The 18,014-nt window shown below is 39.2% G+C and overlaps 1 long non-coding RNA gene across 1 annotated transcript; it reads right to left on the reverse strand.

The window, feature by feature from the left end:
* Window positions 1-2,362: 2,362 nt before the first annotated feature.
* LOC110877734 lies at window positions 2,363-15,798 on the reverse strand. Its single transcript, XR_002557252.2, has 2 exons — window positions 15,220-15,798; window positions 2,363-3,213 (listed from the first exon to the last, which is right to left on the reverse strand). It is a non-coding gene; the product is annotated as an uncharacterized LOC110877734 (long non-coding RNA).
* Between the last annotated feature and the right edge of the window lie 2,216 nt (window positions 15,799-18,014).

Below are 18,014 nucleotides of genomic sequence, written 5' to 3' on the forward strand. Positions count from 1 at the left end.
GGAGGGAATGGCTCTTCAGACTAAGCTTTAAACACGCATATCCCATCTTCATTGTCAGCTGAATACCCTGAGAGGGCAGGCTATAAAGAGTTGCCTTCGCTCCAAGGTGAGCTGGACAACTGACGGTAGGCGTCGGAAGGTCCTTGGTCGCTCATACTGTAAACTAACAAATAGTCAAATAACACACAACAATAAAATACAGATGTGAACGTAGTTCTGTAGAAAATTTCCTAACATTTTGAATAATATCTTGGTGTCAGCAGAACACTTATGTGGCTGAATCAATGGCTTAGCTCTGATACCACCTTCTGTCGTAACCCACGTCCCCTAATTACCTGGGAACGGGCGACCGCGGCCAATTTCTGTGGTATCGGTGTTTATCAATTTGGCAGCAGAAAATTACATCAGGACCGTAGTTAGGAAATATTTTATCAGAGTAAAATACCATATTTTTATAATATTAAACACATGGGAAAATCCCAAGTTTCTAGTACACACATTTTCATAGGGATAAACCCTATTTTATTTAATAAAACATCTCTTTTATTTTAGGTAACGTTATAGCCACTTTTCCTAGCCTTCAGTGCAGCTGGCTTCTATTTGACTTATATATTGTGTTACCTGAAACGCGTTTAAAAACATTTTGTAAGTGGGAAATACTGGTGAGTGAATCTCAGTTTAATCAAGTTAAGTAAAACCATTGTACAGTATTGAGGGCGGTCGCGCAATTACATTTGTTTCCATCTACATTAATTACCACCCACGGTACTGTCAACCCGACTTGTGGTCATGTTACTACTCACAATGTAGTAACAAATTTTGTATACAAAACCCCAACATATCGACGATGATTGTAGAATAGAAATACTCAATAACTATTTAATATAATATTAATTGTGTTAGGTTTTGTAAAAACAGTTTGCAAAAAGGAGATTACTCACATTGCTATCTTAGGATTTTCCTTTAGGATTTCCTGGTTATTATCTATTAATTACACAAATGCACAAGCGTTAGTATAATAACCCAATATTTATATTAGTAATACTCTCCCCAGACGACATTCCAATGACTACGTCGGGCAGAACGCCGACAACCGTTACGGAACCCTGGATCAATCGGGCAGCGTATCTAACACGTAACCGGGGTTATGATACTTACAACGAGGCAGAACTTCGTTAATTAGGGGGGTATAATACCAATAAAATTATGTTTGCTATGTAGAAATTCGAGAGAGAGAGATTTGTGAGCGAATTAGACTGCGCAGCCGATGCCCTCAATTTATAGGGCCTGATTTCAGGTCCCTCGCGGCCCGCGAAGGATGTAGCCAAGGGCTACGCGGCCCGCGACATAGGGTAAGTAGGCCCTAGCTGATCCGGGTCATCATACTAGGCTCGACACATTGCACAATACGTGGCAACACCGAGCTGCTCCTCATGTCCCTTCGCTCGCGGCCCGCGTAAGACCATTGGTAGGTCTTCGCGGCCCGCCACAACCCTAAAAACTTGGTTTTTTAATTAATTTTAATAAAAATAAAGGTATTCGGTGCCTGTTTTTGTATACGGGGTGTATTTTAGGACGTATAGGGACAGTTTGGTTATTTTTAGGGTGTCGAAAATTTTAGGAGGGTTGTTATATGTACCCTTTTTCTTATTACAATATGCAACCCTGTAGTTTCATTTTAATAACAATCACCCACCACCACCACCACAACCACCATCCACTACCGTTGTTCATCCTTGCTATCTTCGAACATTCAAATTCTCATCCATTTTCAATTAAAAGGAACATCACTTAATTGTTATATATCACATAATTGTCATCCGAAAAGAAACATCATATAAAACTTGACCAAGTACGGTGGGTGGCCGATGATTCTCTTCAAATTTCAACAACCCCTATGTTATGTTCTATGTGTCTGTTGAAGCTGTTGATGTAAACAACCAAACGTACATACTACATACCAAAGACCTTCTTGTCTGTAACCATTTCTATCAAACACCTTCATCATCATTATCCCTTAATTGCTTACCTTTTAACTTGAAAGAGTCTATTCGGGTGGATGGGAGCAAAGTTTGAGATTACCAACATCTTGGCAGGGCAATCAATCTAGATGATATGTGAAAGATTCTTTGATTATGTGACAGGTTCTTTCACATTGCAAGCGATTGATTTGCAGCCATGGCGATTTATCCGTTTTTGTTCCATTGTTTACATATCTGAGCTTCATACAAATCACTTTTGCAAACTCAAAAGATCTGAAAAATATTTGAATTTATCTTACTCAAGTTTAAAAGCTGTACTTTTATCTTTGAAACTTGTAATTGCTGATTTTGTATTAACTAGTGTTATTCATCACTGCGCGTTGCGCAATTTACAATATCCTTTTATTTTTGCCTTGTTATCATGATGAAACACAAAAATGATATCACATGAAAAATAGAGGAAAACATACATTTACACAACAATAAAACCACAACATAATACATCGCTAATGTGCTACAGCTACCCCTTAGAGGAGACAACCGGTTCAGCTTGTGGCTCAACGGGGTTAAACACCTTAGCAATCCTTTCGGTCGGCACCAACAGAAGATACAAATAAATCTTGAACCCTGTCTCCGACGTTTGCTGCATAGTTTGGTTGTACTTCTTGGAAAAATAAGCTGCTGGTTTGGTTGTACTTCTCGGAATAATAAGTTGTCATTGGCACCACCACCTTCGCCAGCTTAGAGAAGAGTGGAAGCTTGATTGCCAAGCCGAAACAGCATACTGCTCAGCGACCAGCTCGTGTCTGTTTTCTGTCGGGTTAATTCTGGTTTGTCCATTCTGCTCAACCTTAAACTGTCTAGTTCTCAACACTTTGTAATCTATAAACCTCAAAAAAACTTATAGAATATACTTTCAACTTGACTGCCTTTCTTCTGGTATAATAAAGAAAACTGGCTATTTTCTTCATCTCTAATAGTTTTTGTGGCCCACAAAGGACTTTACTTTTTTTTTTTACTATGAAAATACAGCTTAAATTACACCTGGCAAAACAGGCGGGTCGAGTTGGTTCATGAGTCAAGATGGGGCGCTTTGAAAAAGGGTCATATTGGTCCGGGTCAGGACAGGTTCGGTTCATGATGGGTTCAACATTATGTAGTTGCCACTTAAGTACTTAACCCATGCAGCACCTTCTAAGATGTATTCAGTATTCACTCAACCATTCCATTCCTGAGAAAGAGGCATACATGAAATTTTCAATTGAAAAATAAGACTTTTTTAAATCAAATGTTTATATATCCTTTTCAGCTCAACTGTAAACACAATAATTTTCTTTTTTGCAGTGTTGAATACTTGAATTATATATAAAATATCATGTTATTTAATGACTCTACAAAATTAAAAAAAAAAAAAAATCATAGCTATTGTTGATGCCAGAAACCAACACTTTGATTTCAGATTATGGACAAACAACTTTAATTTCTAAAAATAGTTATCAAATTTACTCCAAAGAACCTTAGTGATACATGTTGATTCTACTCGCAAATTTTAACATGATCCCATCAGAATACATCTTTGTAGGTCCCTTTTTCGCGGAGGATTACGAACCTAAACCTTGTTATACAAACCTACTAGCGAGTGCGGAATCCAAGCTAGCAAGCAAACCGAGTTAGTAGCAAGTAGAGAAACAAACACACAAGTTCACCGATTAACACAACTTGTATTAATGCAATGAGGGTTCGGTTACAAGCTCAATGTTTACAGAAGTGTTCTATAAACTCTCTAAGATGTGTGTGTGAGTTTGGACAGAATGCTCTCAAAGAATACTCTCTCTTTCTGTCTGTGTGTCTGTCTACCGAAACTCAACACATGCATGGGTATATATACCCAGCTCAGCAGGTCTGGATCGAAGGATCTGATAGATGGTCCGAAGGATCATCTATCGATCACAGTTCATACGAAAGATCAGCATGGACCTCGAAGGATCATCCTTCGAGGTCTAATGGTCGAACCATGGTCGAACCATATCTTTCGATCACCTCGAAGGATCAGGTGTATCCTTCGAGGCTATCCTTCGATCTGAACATCTTTCAAATGTTGTCCAAGTCAAACCGGAGGATGGTTGACTTGGTCAACTTACAATACAAAACAGGACATCGTTTATATCAGACCGAATACAGACAAAGTACAGACACAAGTGCACCAACAAACTCCCCCTTGGCTGTAGCTTTGTCTTTGATCTCTAATCTTTGTCTTGTTCTTCTAAAAGTGTAGACTCGTCTTGAACTTCGACGGTCTTTGGTCTTCAAGTCTTCAAGACTCTGATGTCCTATCATGTCTTCAATGTCGGAGGGTCTTCAAAGTCTTCACGTCTTGAAAGTAGAAAGTGTATCAACAAACTACCCGTATCATGTAGGAAGTGTGTTGACAAACTCCCCCTTAACATAAGCTCCCCCTTGAGTTATGCTCGTGAAATACTTTAACTTTATGAAGTAAGATCCTTCGAGGTGATCATGATGGCCAGCGGCAACTCGATCATCTTCATTCATTGAGTGCCTTCGTGTCTTCATTCCAAAGCTCGTCAACGACCATGTTCTCCTAGCCTTTAGAATCTGCACATGCAAGAAATCTAAACGCGTAATGAGAACAATTGCTTGGAATATAGTATAAACAAATGACACACGAATGACCATGTCATAATCAAACACCGTCCGACAGTTTGAAAGTTTAATAAAATTTGTCAATTTTAGTTTTTAACTTTCAAAACATGCAAATTTCGACCGTTTATGAAGATTTAGTCAGTTCGGTTTTCAGTCAGGTTTCAGGTAACGAAGACTTGAGCTCCAACATCGTACGATCGAAAATAAAGCAGAAATAAAATCTTTTTGGCTTTTATAAAGTTTATATTAAAACAAGCCTAAAATCTTTTTGGTATTTTTGAAATTAAAAGACAACAATTTAAAATCCTTTGAGTGTTATCAAACGACATCACCGCTAATGTCGTGCTGATATGCACCAAACGATGAAACTGTTTAAAAGAACTAATAAAGGTTAAGCAGTAAATAAATATATACAAACATTCTTTTTGCGAGTTTCGAGGGTAAGAGAATCATATCAGTGTACGGTCATGCCAAAACACTCTTGTTGTTCAGTTAGTTAACATTAAGATAAGCATCCTATAACAATTATCGGTATTGTTGTCCACTTAAGCTCAACTTATCAGATGTAATCATGTTTAGAGGATACGTTAATGTATGATTTATACTTACCGACCGGTGTTCATCCACATCACGACACATTCCCGTATCAAGGTATGCACGAGAGTTCATCTTACCGGTGAGTATACCGATTATCATCTGTTTGACCGTATAAATTGTGAGATACTCACTTATTTTGATTTGAAAACAAGTCCTATGTGATATAATCACTTATTGATGAGGAACTTGATTTTCGTATGCATGAGGGCACAGGTGCAAGTCCGTGAACAGGTCAGTACTTCCGTACAGCAGAGAGACGAACTTGACACCCGGAAAAATGTGATATTTTATCACTTATTTGATATGGACATGTGATTGTTTATCACTTATTGAGGTCGAATGCAGTATGAATATGTACACGTATGTATAGTATCATGGAAGATCTAGACTTGCGTCCCCGTTATTTTTCGGTAAAAGATACAACCATGATACCCAGATGATAAGCAGCATAAAGACCGAATATCTCAGAACCTCGGCAATCTATCAAACGAAATTTCGGTACTAAGACCATATGCCAATGAATGGTTCCCACCTGATCTTCAGTCGATTAAGATTTATATCACCCTGCACACTTTAAAATGATTGTGAGCCTACCGATACATCTTATATAGAGCTGCTTATCGTTTTGCATTTAAGGTTTAAAGAGGTTTGGATAGACCACTGATGTACTATCATTTTCTCTTTTGCTCGCCAGGAAACTCATTTTTGTTTTTCTATTGTTTTTGTGTTTTTGAATTTTTCGATGTTTTTGGATTTTCCGATTTTTGGATTTACTCCCCCTAAAATCAACAAACTAAGATAAATTTAAAAACACAAAGGTATTTACAAAAATGATTTTCCGATGTTGGTTTTACTCTTGCTTGACCTTAATGCCGTTTACCAATAATAAAAAGTCAAATCTTGATTTGTCAAAAGCTTTGGTAAATAAGTCGGCACGTTGGTCATCGGTGTGGACCTTAACAACATCGATTAGCCTTTTCTCAAAGCAATCACGTATGAAGTGATATTTGATTTCGATGTGTTTGGTCTTTGAATGCTGCACAGGATTTCTAGTGATATCTAAAGCAGCAGAATTATCAACGTAAATAGGAGTAGTTAGGAATTCAAAACCGTAGTCCCGCATCTGTTGTTGGATCCAAAGAACTTGGGAGCAACAACTTGAGGCAGCAATGTATTCAGCTTCGCATGTTGATGTAGCTACACACGTCTGCTTCTTGCACTGCCATGTGACTAGGCGATTTCCTAAAAACTGACATCCAGCCGTTGTGGACTTGCCGTCGATTTTACATCCGCCAAAATCAGAATCACTGAAGGCTACCAATTCAAAGTTATTATCCCTAGGGTACCACAGACCGGTGTCAGGGTACGCCTTCAAATAACGAAAAATCCTTTTAACAGCAGCAAGATGTGAGGCCTTCGGGTTAACTTGATATCTAGCAAGCAGGCACGTTGGGTACATTATGTCTGGCCTTGATGCTGTGAGGTACATGAGAGATCCGATCATGGCGCGATAGATAGAAGGGCTAACAGCTTCTCCCTTCAAGTCTGGAGTAATTCCGTGATTAGTTGGCAATGGGGTACCAATGGGCGTTGCATCAGACATCTGGAACCGGCTCAAGATGTCACCAACATATTTAGTCTGATGGATGAATATCCCAGACTCCGTTTGTTGTACTTGTAGGCCCAAGAAGAAGGTCATTTCCCCCATAGCACTCATCTCGAATTTATCCTGCATAATGCGCTCGAATTCCCTACACAAGACATCATTAGTAGAACCAAAAATAATGTCATCAACGTATACCTGTACCAGAAGAAGATCTCCATCTTGTTCTTTGATGAAGAGAGTACAGTCGATAAGACCTCTACGAAAACCGTTCTCCAGCAGATAGTGTGATAAGGTTGCATACCAAGCTCGTGGTGCTTGATGAAGACCATAGAGAGCTTTGTTGAGCAACCAAACCCGATCGGGATGGATAGGATCTTCAAAACCTGGAGGTTGTTCGACGTACACCTCTTCTTCAACCACACCATGTAAAAATGCACTTTTCACGTCCATCTGATAAACCTTGAATCCTTTGAAGGACGCATAGGCTAGAAAGATTCGAATTGCTTCGAGACGTGCCACTGGTGCATAGACTTCGTTGTAGTCGATCCCTTCAATCTGACGAAAACCTTGAACGACTAAACGTGCTTTGTTTCGGATAACAACTCCGCGGTCATCCTTTTTGCATTTGAAAACCCAACGGGTACCAATCTTCTTGTATCCAGCAGGTTTCTCTACAAGTTTCCAGACACCCAGCTTCTGGAATTGTTGCAGTTCTTCCTGCATTGCTTCTACCCAAGCATTATCTTTCAAGGCTTCTTTCCACGTTCTTGGTTCTTCTTGTGAGACATAACACGCGAAGGACCAGTCGTTTTGTTGCCCGGATTCTCGAATAGCTGCATACAAGCCTGCATTGTTGTTGTTTCGCAACATGTTTCTTGTTTGTACGCCACTTTGCACATTTCCAATGATGTTTTGTTGAGGATGGGTATTATGAATCCTTGTTTCTGGATTGTCTGGAACTGGAACATTTATACCCAGGTTGTTAAGATTAAGATCAACAACCAATTCAAGACCCGGAATTGACGAAGAGGATGATGCAGTAGTCTCAGCTGTTCTATGTGTTTCCACTGGAGGAGTACCCTCTGAAGTACCATGAACTGCTGTTGTAGGAGCTTCTTGATCTGCATCTAGAAATTCATCATCCTCTGAAGATTCGTTCAATTCGTCAGCATCATGAAAATCCTCATTGTTGAGAGTATTGTTGTTCACCGAAGAGGATGGTTCTTGATTCACAAGAATTGGACGAACCACCGGTGATCGTCACTCTCGAAAAACATCCTAGCCGCAGCATTTTCTTCAACGGCTTCAACATTGATCGAATTGAAGAAGTCATCGTACTCAAACATCCAAGGTTGACCCGGATTTTTGACTGGCAAGGTGTGCCTTTGTACTCTGACCTCAGACCATTCCTCGACCCTTTTAGTCTCTAGATTCCAGACTCGTAAGTTAGGGGTGGCATACCCAAGAAAGTATCCATCAATTGCTCTTGCCCCAAACTTTCCATTAGGATCGATGATTGTGCATGGAGCTCCAAACGGTTCGAGATAAGACAAATCTGGTTTCCGTTTTTGAAGAAGCTCAAAGCAGGTCTTGTTGTGTCTTTTGACTGTAAGGACTCTGTTCAATGTGTAACATGCAGAGGCCACAGCTTCAGTCCAGAATGGAATGGGTAACTGTGACTCTACCAACATTGTCCTAGCAGTCTCGATCAATGTGCGGTTCTTACGTTCAGCGACACCATTCTGTTGAGGAGTATAAGCTGCACTAAACTCATGAAGAATACCTTTTGAAGTGCAGAACTCCATCATGGAATGATTCTTAAATTCAGTACCATTGTCGCTACGTATCCGCCTAACCTTCAACTTATACAAATTCTCAATCTGAATGATTAAGTTTTTGATAATACCAAAGGTTTCACTCTTGTGTGCCATGAACGCAACCCAAGAAAATCTTGAATAATCATCAGTAACCACGAGGCAGTATTGATCACCCCGAATACTCTTGTGCTTGACAGGACCGAACAAATCCATGTGCAAACGTTCAAGAGGAACTGCCACTGTGTTGATCTTCTTTGTAGGGTGCTTCTTCTTTGTTTGCTTTCCTTTCTGGCACGAAACACAGATGTCTTGAAGATGGAAATTTTTGAGGGGAACACCATTCACCAATTCATTTGAAACCAAATGATTCATTTTGCGTAAGTGAATGTGACCCATTCGTCTGTGCCAAGAGATAGTGTCTTTTTCAGTGGCTTTTGAAACGAAACAAGTTGCTTGTGCAGACGTAGTAATAGCCTGGCTCATGTCAAGGACGTACAAATCATTTATCCTTGGAGCCGACAAGAGAATCCATTCTTTTGGAATTTTGAAGCCGGGTTTCAGCACATAACATCCATTAGCATCAAAGTGTACTGAGAACTGCTTGTCACAGATTTGAGAAACACTAAGAAGATTGTGATCAAGTTGTTGCACAAAATTGATCTTGTCAAAGCTGACAATCCCGTTGGATATCATTCCTTCTCCCGTAATGTATCCACCTTTATCTCCAGCAAAAGCAACATAACCTCCTCTAATAGATTTAACGTCGTAGAGAAGCTTCATGTCGCCTGTCATGTGCCTGGATGCCCCACTATCAACAATCCAATGACTACTGATAGTTCCTCCTGAAGCACCCTGCACATGAACTCAAATGAATTAGTTGGAGATGGGGACCCAAGCCATTGTGGTCTTGGGTCTTCCATTTTCATCAATGACAATAACTTCTTGTCTTTGATGGTTGGTGAATTGTGATGGTCCCCCTGATTCAACAACCGTTTTTGGTTTCCAAGTCTGTTTGGTTTCACCAGTGTTTTTCTTTAAAATTTTAACTTCTTGATGTTTTGAAGTTTTAGAATTTTCTGGTTTTACAACAACAGATTGTTTATGAACCACATCGGTTTTAATCGCTTTTTCAATTTTCTTGACCTGTTGCCGTTTCTGTTTCTTTTCCCTTTCTTTTACAAGTCGGGGATCTTGTTTTGTGGAAACAGATGGCTTACGGTCAGTCTTACCACGGGGATCATCAACCTTCCCTTTCTGCTTATGAAGATATGGGCAGTTTCTAATAATGTGCCCAATGGTTCCACACTCAAAACATGATCTTCGTTCTACAAACCCCGAAGAATCATGTGATCGTCTAGCCGATGATGTTGAACTTTGTGAACCCGAGGTACTAGGTTTTGAACTACTTGGTTCATTTCTTTTCTCGACAAAAGCTTTCTTGACAAAATCTAAGTTAGATTGATTTTCAAACTTCTCAATTTTGTCTGTTCCCGTCGATTTCACAAAGTTAACATTCTTCTTCTTCTTTTGGTTCGGCTTCTTTTGCACTGGAGCCGGTGCTTTACCTTTGGGTTTGGTGTGATTTTGCTGTGTTGGCACTGTTGGCAATTTCTTGTTGCCAAATTGCTTTCGAACTTCAGCCTTTGGGATTGGAGGACACTGGGTGACTGTAACTTTAGGTCCTGCCTTTCCCAAGAACTTACTCGTCGAATTCTCAAAGACTTTGCAGATTAAGGATTGATTAACATTCTTAATGGGAAAATCTTTGTCTGAGTAAATTTTATCATCACCAACTAGAGTGTACAGCAAATTCACACTCTCCGGCTCTCCTGCAGATGAGGACTCAGTTGCAACAGTCTTAGCGGGTTTGACAGGGGGATCACATAGAATGTGATTCTCAAGAGGTATATCCTCATTTTTGACTACCGCATCAGACTTTGCTGGGACAGTATCATCAGATTCATCATCAGACGAATCAGCATCCTCAATCACAACTGGAGGATCTTGATTCTGTTCAGCACTCACAAATGTATCTGCTGACACATCTGAATCTGAGGATACTTCCTTTTGGTATCCGAGTCCTGCAGCAAACTCCTTAACATCTAGAGGCACAGAAGGTTCAAAGAAAACCCTGTCCTCTTCATCAGGCATGGCATCATAATTATGTCTCACTGGTGGTGGACACTTCTTGTAGCCAATGCATGTGACATCTCTCTTTTCCTTCTGAACGTCAATGATGTGATCTAACACATAGCTAGAACTCAAATAACTGTCTAGCTTGAGTTGGATCGCATCACTTTCGGTTTTCACACAAGCCATCTCTTTTTGCATACTCTCAAGGCGAGATATATACAAATTAATATCAGTTTGTTTTCTTGAAACCATTTTAGTCAGTTCAGTTTTATCCTTCTTTAATGTTTCAATTACTGACTTAAATTCTTTTTCATGGTTTTCATAAAACATGTTGGCTTCTGTGCATTTAGAGAGATCCACAGTCAACTTCTGATTGTGGAGAAAGGTCACATCATATTTTTCTTGCAAAGCGTCATGCTTACTTTGCAAGTCACTCAAATTCTCATTCACAGTAGTATGTTTGTCTTGCAAGTCAAACAAACTAGCTTGTAAAGCATCATGTTTGCCTTGCAACTCAGACATACTTTTCTCAAGATCAGCACATCTAGCATGCAACCTAGCACATTCATCACAATTAACAGCAGTGGGTTCATCGACACATACCTGACTTGATGAACCGTCGACATTAGCCATAAAGGCTGAATGGAGAGAAGACGAAGAGTAAGCAGCTTGATCCACCAGAATAGATCTTCTTTGAGTTTCTGCTACAGCTTCCCCCAAGAGTTCATCAATGTCAATATCATCTGAAACATTAGATGTCTCACCCACATGATCATCACCAGAGTTGGATGATTCTTCATCAACACTCCTGCTGTATCCAGAGGAGTCTTCATCTTCAGACGATTCATCACCACTGGCAGAAGATTCTCCACCATTGGTGTGAACCAGCTCCTTCACAATCTGAGCAAAACATGCTGTTCCATCAGGAGCATCACCACCCAACTGGATTGACCAGTCACAACCTTCATCCACCTGAACTGCAAGTGCTCGGTTGGTTTGGTTGTTGACAGGCACCAATGTACGATCATTGTTTCTGTTCTGCTGGTTGCCTTGGTTCCTGAAGGGGTTTTGATTCCCGTGCTGGGCTGGCTTTGTACATTCCCGTTTAAAGTGGCCCCGTTCACCACAGTTGAAGCATTTAACGGCCTGCTTATCGAACCCATACTTGGTATCTCGCTTACTTTCCAAGCTGGTTCTTCCAGTACTCTCCATCCAATCCTTTGCTCTTCTCACAGCACTCGCAAAGGCCCACTTGATGTCCATCAAGTCCATCTCCTCTTTATCAATCTGCCTGTAATCTTCTTGTGTCAGATTAATGTTGCCAATCTGACCTTCTATCAACCCACAGTACGCGCTCACTACAGTGTTAAGCAGCTCCATGTGTTCCTTAGCCACTTCTACACTGATTTTAGAGAAGCTTGACGTGTCGAGCTGTACTGTACTTGACTTTGATTGTTGACCAGCAGATGATGTTCCTCCATAACATGCACGTTGTTGTTGTTGAGCAGGAGGAGGTGGAGGTGGTTGGATTGGATTTCCATACATGTCTGTGGTGGGAGGTGGCTTAACAGGAACTTGTATTGGATTGCCAAAACAATCTGTGCTTGTGACAAACGCTGTTTGATGTGGAGCATGTGAACCGGTTCTTGCAGACGAAGAATTGGAAGTTCCACAGTACATTTCTGGATTCTGTGGCAATGGAACTCTCTTCGCCTTCAATGTTTCCTCCTGATCCTTGTTTTCCAACAGTTGAACGAATTCGTTGATATTAGTGGTCCTCAACACCCCGTTGTACTTCAGGATTTCCAAGAAACTACTCCATTGAGGAGGCAAAGCATCAGCAAACTTCTTCACAACTTCAGCTTGAGTTGTCACTACACTGTAATTATCCAATTCCGTAAGCAGATGATAAAATCGGCTTGTCATATCTCCCAAGGACTCCTTATCCATACAAGTGAAGCCTTCGAATTCTTTCTTGAGAAGATCATGACGCATTTGACGTGTTGCTGCATTTCCCACTCCTCTGTTTTTCAATCCATCCCATAACTTCTTTGTTGTCTTGAAGCTGACAAACTGATGGTAGATATCCTTGCTCAACGCCTGAGTGAGAATGGCGTATGCCTTCTTTTCCAGATCATAGGTTTTCTTTTTATCTTCTGGAAGATCAGCAAACGTAGTAGAATCTGAAGCAGCAACCTCTATGGCTTGATCGAAATCTGTGGTGAAACGTATCCACAGTTCCGTATTTTGACCAAGAACATATGTTTTAAATCTCTCAACCCATCCTGGATATTCATTCAAATGCATCAACTTTGGAGGTCGATTCAAACTTCCTGATTCACTTTCGCTTAGTAGAATACTTTGAATGCTCGGAGTTTGATTCGATACCAAAGCCCATTGATTTCCCTGAGAAGATGTCGATACCGGCGACTCGGCCCATAAAGGAGATGACCTGGTATTCGTGTATTTTCCATCGTCTGGAGCCGATGTACCCCACCATGAAGGAGTGACATTTGATCTTGTATATTCACCATTGTCTGGAGCCGGAGTTCCCCACCAACTCGGATTCATGATAGATAAGCAAAATAAATGCTAAGTAAGAAAGATCCGAAAGATACACAACCGAAAGATCCTGGTCGAAAGATCTGAAATCACAGAAAATTGTTAACAATAAACAGATCACAATCGAAAGATATAATCTTGTTCGAAGGATCAACAGTACTCGAAAGATTACTGTTGAGTCTTGAACAATAATTTCGAAAGATTCAAGAACTCGAAGGATTCCCTTTTTAAAGATCCTTATCTTTCGAGTCAATCCCTATCTTTCGGACACTTATCTTTCGAATAGCTACCTTCCGAAGGATCACACTTGTTCGAATGATCAACAGTGTTCGAAGGATCACTGTTGACTTTCGAGCACTGGCTTCGAAAGACTCAAAATCTCGAAAGATTCACACTTGAAAGATCCTTATCTTCCGAGATAAAACAACTATCTTTCGAAAAGATTCCCTGATCGAAAGATATGTTTCGAACTTCGAAGGACTACTCGAAAGATGTTTATCTATCGAGCTGTCACTGATCGAAGGATGGTCTTTCGATGTCGAAGGATATCTTTCGAAGTCGAAGGATATCTTTCGAATGGGCACTGACACACTGACACAGATGTGACGGGTTGGTGAAAAGGTGATGGGTAGGTAAGTCAACTTTCGGCAGAAAGGATGTGCAGGCTGTCCTTTCACCACCAACTTTGAAAGTTTGCCAAAAATGACAACAACACCAGTCACCGGAATTTTGAACCGGAATATAGCCGGAAAATTCAAAATCACTTAAAACAATTTTTCAAGTTACCCAACCCCACTTTAAACACTCCCGGTTAGTTTAGACACGTTTTTACTCAAAGCAAATGCAAGAAACCAAGTAAAAACAGGTGCAAAACCAAGTGTTTCAACACACCAAAACTTGTAAAAACCCGGTTTTAAACAAGGTAAAGAGCCAAGCTCTGATACCACTTGTAGGTCCCTTTTTCGCGGAGGATTACGAACCTAAACCTTGTTATACAAACCTACTAGCGAGTGCGGAATCCAAGCTAGCAAGCAAACCGAGTTAGTAGCAAGTAGAGAAACAAACACACAAGTTCACCGATTAACACAACTTGTATTAATGCAATGAGGGTTCGGTTACAAGCTCAATGTTTACAGAAGTGTTCTATAAACTCTCTAAGATGTGTGTGTGAGTTTGGACAGAATGCTCTCAAAGAATACTCTCTCTTTCTGTCTGTGTGTCTGTCTACCGAAACTCAACACATGCATGGGTATATATACCCAGCTCAGCAGGTCTGGATCGAAGGATCTGATAGATGGTCCGAAGGATCATCTATCGATCACAGTTCATACGAAAGATCAGCATGGACCTCGAAGGATCATCCTTCGAGGTCTAATGGTCGAACCATGGTCGAACCATATCTTTCGATCACCTCGAAGGATCAGGTGTATCCTTCGAGGCTATCCTTCGATCTGAACATCTTTCAAATGTTGTCCAAGTCAAACCGGAGGATGGTTGACTTGGTCAACTTACAATACAAAACAGGACATCGTTTATATCAGACCGAATACAGACAAAGTACAGACACAAGTGCACCAACAATCTTTTTATGAACAAATTAGGGAAGCAATAAGAACATGCAATGTTTAAGAGTTAATATACAATAATCAGCTGCAGATGTGCTAGCAATTGCACCCTTTCTCAAGTTGGTACTAATTTTATAAACCAATAATTACAACCTTTTTAAGGCTTGGTATCTCCATTCTAATATTACCAAAATAACAAACCCACTTTATATAAATAAAAAATTTTGGAGCAAAATCAAGTCCTAAACAGAATATGCTCAACATCTTTGAAGATAAGTTTTGTAAAAACTGCAAACCTGATGAAAACGGAAGTGTAAATAAAAGGAAGAATGATATCGATGACTGTAAGGATTGAAAGAAGGTGTTCCCTTTTGGTCAAGCAGCCCCTCGGCTACCAGATCTGCCAACCGAAATCACCGATTCCACTCATCTTCACCGCCGTGAAACCACCACCACCTGTGTTCCCTTGTTTTGACCGTCGCCGACTGTCCATTTGTTCTGAACGACCATCGTTTGACATGATTGATCGCCTGAAACTTAATCTATATCATCTCCGTCATCACCTTCGAGTCATGAACCCTAGCCGCCGACTATCTGAGGTCTCAATTGAACCACCACCGCCTTGTAACCAGATAAACGATCGTCGCCATGAGCTTGACGGTGATGTAGGCTTTCGATTGATAGGGTTGACGCGTCAACACAGTTGGTGGAACTTCCACGGAGTTCCCTTATCTATGGTCGGCTTCCGGCGACATGTGTGGCCGGGCGGTGGCCACCTCCTGGCATCTTTCTTTCAACGGTGGGTGTATTGGGCCAGGATGAGGGTTTTATATGGTGGGCACAAATATGTGTAATTTACTGAAAAACCCTTCTACTGTTCAAAACGTTGGTCTTTTAATATATAGGAGAACCTATGTAATATTTTTGTTTTTTTTCTTTTAAAACTTTTTTAAAATATTAAGGTAAAAAGGACAATATTACCTCTTTTTTGACAGTCAACTTAACTGTTGACTAACGCTAGGGGCAGGTGGCAATGAAATAACCACGTTAGGGTCTCTACGGGCAAAAAATGAAAGACAAGGAGTTAGACGACAATCTTAACCAAATCTCACGGAGACAAATTGAATTTTACTCTTGTAAATATATTAAATCAAATAAGATTTTACAGTAAAGTAAATGTTTTATTATTATTATTTTTTTACTATTAATTTTACTAATACTTTATCATAATTTTCTTTTTTATACTTTTATTTTTTTTCCTGTATTATATTATCATTATAATTAATTTATTTGTTATTTTTTAATATAGTATTTTATTATTATAATTCCTTTTAAGCATGATTTTTTTTTTTTGATTATAACTATATTCAAATAAGTCAAATATTAGTTGAGTTTTTTTCAAATGGAACCAATACCGTTTGAACAGCATCGGTATTGGTACCATATTAGTTCTTATGTTTTCTCGACATAGTGAATAAAGTTTGTTAAAATGGAGTTGCATGCTATAGAGTAGTTTTTTTGGGAACCTCGGTATGGTAATGTTACCGAGACAAACTGAATTGGTGTCGGTATCATATCGAATCAAACTAATAATGACTGAAAGCCCTTCGCGAAGCACGAGTAATTCTAGTAATAATCAATTCAAAGTGCTCATAAAAAGTGGATGCCAATTTTAGATTTTTGGTTTTTTTAGTTGTATTTTATTCAAATAAATAAATAAGTAGCAAGTGATGATTTTTTAAGTATTTGTTTTCTAATAAATAAACAGTAAGTGGTAATTTTTTAAGTATTTGTTTTCTCTTTTTGTTATTAATAGTATTTTTATTCATCGTTCAATTTAACTTTAAATTCTAAATTCATAACTATGTATGTTTATTTCTTATTATAACATTTCAAGTTATTTGCTGGTGTATTGTGACGGTACGTTATCGCAGACATTTGATCGGTATTGATTTGGTTCGTTACAATACTCATACGATATATGCGTTCGGTATACAAGTCAATACGTGTTTTACATCGACTAAAAACGATATAAATAGACACCGGAATCGACACCAATGTTGTTTGAACGATATCAGTCGGTTCAGATTGTCACGACAATTGTACCGATATTCATTTATTGTCACAGACAAAGTTGTATAAATGAAAAACTTTCAAAACCAGAAACCCTAAAAATGAATATGAGTATCAGGACCCATGTTGATCAGTATGATACACCCATGTTGATCAGTATGATACGGTAGCAATACGGTGTCAGTTTACCAAAAGAAAAAAACAATAAAAAAATTGGTATTGCAACTAATGTTGTTCATTTGGTTTCAGTTCGGCACACAACACTAACCATACAATATCCGTTATCAAACAAGAAACAATAGAAATGAATACATATCGGTACCAATGTTGTTCGATTCGGTACACTATGGTAACGATATACCAACTAAGCAACGTTGATCCCTTTTTATTGTTTTCAATAGATGCAAGGTTTTTCTTTTAAATTACTACAACGAGTGTTGATATCTAACGAACCGAACAAATAGCGATGGAATTCCTACCGTAAAATGTGGGGAATCTCACTAGTATATTAATTAAGAAAACAATACTAGCGGCTATCAACGAGTAGACAACAAAACATTCTAGCATGCAAGCATACTCACTTCGAGCATCTTGAACCAATCTAATAAAAGTAGCTTAACTTTTTGCTCCTAAGAAACCAAGATGTTCACGGAAAGAGCAAATGCAATGGTCCGTAAAATAAGCATACACTTGTTTTACAATTAAACATTGAAAAGAGAGGTTGTCATAACATGTTCTATGCCTAAGTTGTTACCTACATACCCTATAATCAAATATTAATATTAAATCCTTTTGGTGAACCAAGATTCTCATGTGCCTTAAGACTCACCCCCTCCACAATAAAGGTAGCATCCCTCTATAAAATCTGTGAGACTCAATTTTGCTTACCAGTCATCTACAAACTAACTTACTCTGATCATTCTGCTTTTAGAAACTATCATTTTCTTATCCTTTAAAGAAATGGGAGGACACAAATCTCAGAAGAAGTCCTTTTTTTCTTCTTTATTTGGCATATTTA

The sequence above is a fragment of the Helianthus annuus genome, chromosome 9 (genome assembly GCF_002127325.2).
Source record: "Helianthus annuus cultivar XRQ/B chromosome 9, HanXRQr2.0-SUNRISE, whole genome shotgun sequence".
NCBI lineage: Eukaryota > Viridiplantae > Streptophyta > Magnoliopsida > Asterales > Asteraceae > Helianthus > Helianthus annuus.